We start from the raw sequence: 1,523 nt of genomic DNA on the forward strand, positions 1-1,523 counted from the left end.
GGGCTGCCGGGGTGCTTGGGGGCTGCTTCAGGGACATAATTAACCAAGATTTCCAGAAAGAGAGCAGAGACCACATCTGAAGTCCCACCCTCTGCTCGAAGGGAGACCACATCAAACAGACCCTTCTTTCTTCTCCCTCCTCTTCCTCCTCCCCCACTCCTTAAAAAAAAGAAAAAATAGTCCCCAGCTCCAGAAATGATGCTGGCAGCTTGCAGAGTAGAGAGGATGGAGGTGGGGGGCCGGTGAGGAGGTAGGGACCGAGGGAGTGACAGGCTAGGGGCACAAAGCCGACTGCATGAGGTGCTAAGGGGAGGAGGGTGGTCCCGGGAAGGAGAGGAGACCCCGATCCCAACCAGGATCCCAGCATCAGGGATGCTTTGGGCGCGAGGGATGCCAGGGCGGGGATGCAGAGATGCAGAAGCGAGGGCTGAAGGGGATGTCGTCGGGGATGTCCGGATCTAGCCCATCCCCCGGCCTACCCCCTCTGCCCTTCCGGAGGGCCGGAGCTCAGGGCCTGGGCGCGGGCCCGGGGCAGGGGAGATACCCAGAGGCGGCAGCGCTGGGGAGATGATGGCGGTAATTAGCAAAATCGTCCCATAATGGGAGCAAGCTGGAAGCAATTTGCGGAGCCGTTATTAAGCGGCCGCTCCTCCACCCACAGGCGGGGGGTCGGCTTTAATATCTAGGCGCTGGGGCCCGCCAGGAGGCGCAGAAGCACGGCCCCGGGTGGCCCTGGCCCTGCCCCGACGGCGCGGCCCCAGGGCCCGCTCGCCTGAGGCCAAGGCAACCCCCGGCTCTCTTCCTAGGGAGCAGAGCTGCTCCGACCTGGCTCCGGAGCCCCGCTTTCCAGCCGCCTCCTCCCCAGGCCTTCCCATCTCTTGCTGAGCCTCAGTTTCCTTATCTAGCAAATGGATGTACTCACAGACCCACCTGTCGGGGCTGTTCTAAGGAGGCCATGAGTGCAAAGGATTTTGTAGAGTGAAAAGTTGATAGACAAGTCAAATGTGTGTGTGGGGGGGTGTTGTTCTTGGTTTTTGTTTGTTTGTTTTTAATTACTGTTATGGAACAGCCTGGTGAAGTCTCTCCAGAGGCTGGACAGCTGTGCAGGGGCAGTGGAAGAAGGCCGAGTTCAGGGCACACTCCCTTGCCTTACCCCATCTAGGCCAGGAAAAGGAGCCACCTTGGCAGGCGGGGACTGGGCTATCCAAGGTCAGCTTCCCCTTCTCCTCTCCCCCCAGGGACCCCAGATTGCCACTCAGAAACACTTGCTCTCCCAGCATGACTGGCCTAATCGGCCTCTTCGATGAACACACACACACACACACACACACACACACAGAGGCCCCTCACAAATCCTTGACCTGTCTTGGCTTGAAGCCCTCAGGGAGAGAGAAGGACTTCCCTGTCCCCTTGGGGCTGGCTGGGACAGTAAGGAATGGTTGCTTATGAGCAGTCAAGTCTTGTTCCCTTGAGCCAAGCCTAAGGGAACGCCTTCTCCCACATGGGGCTACCTCCTCCTCCTA

This window comes from Macrotis lagotis, chromosome 3 (genome assembly GCF_037893015.1).
Source record: "Macrotis lagotis isolate mMagLag1 chromosome 3, bilby.v1.9.chrom.fasta, whole genome shotgun sequence".
Taxonomy (NCBI): Eukaryota; Metazoa; Chordata; class Mammalia; order Peramelemorphia; family Peramelidae; genus Macrotis; species Macrotis lagotis.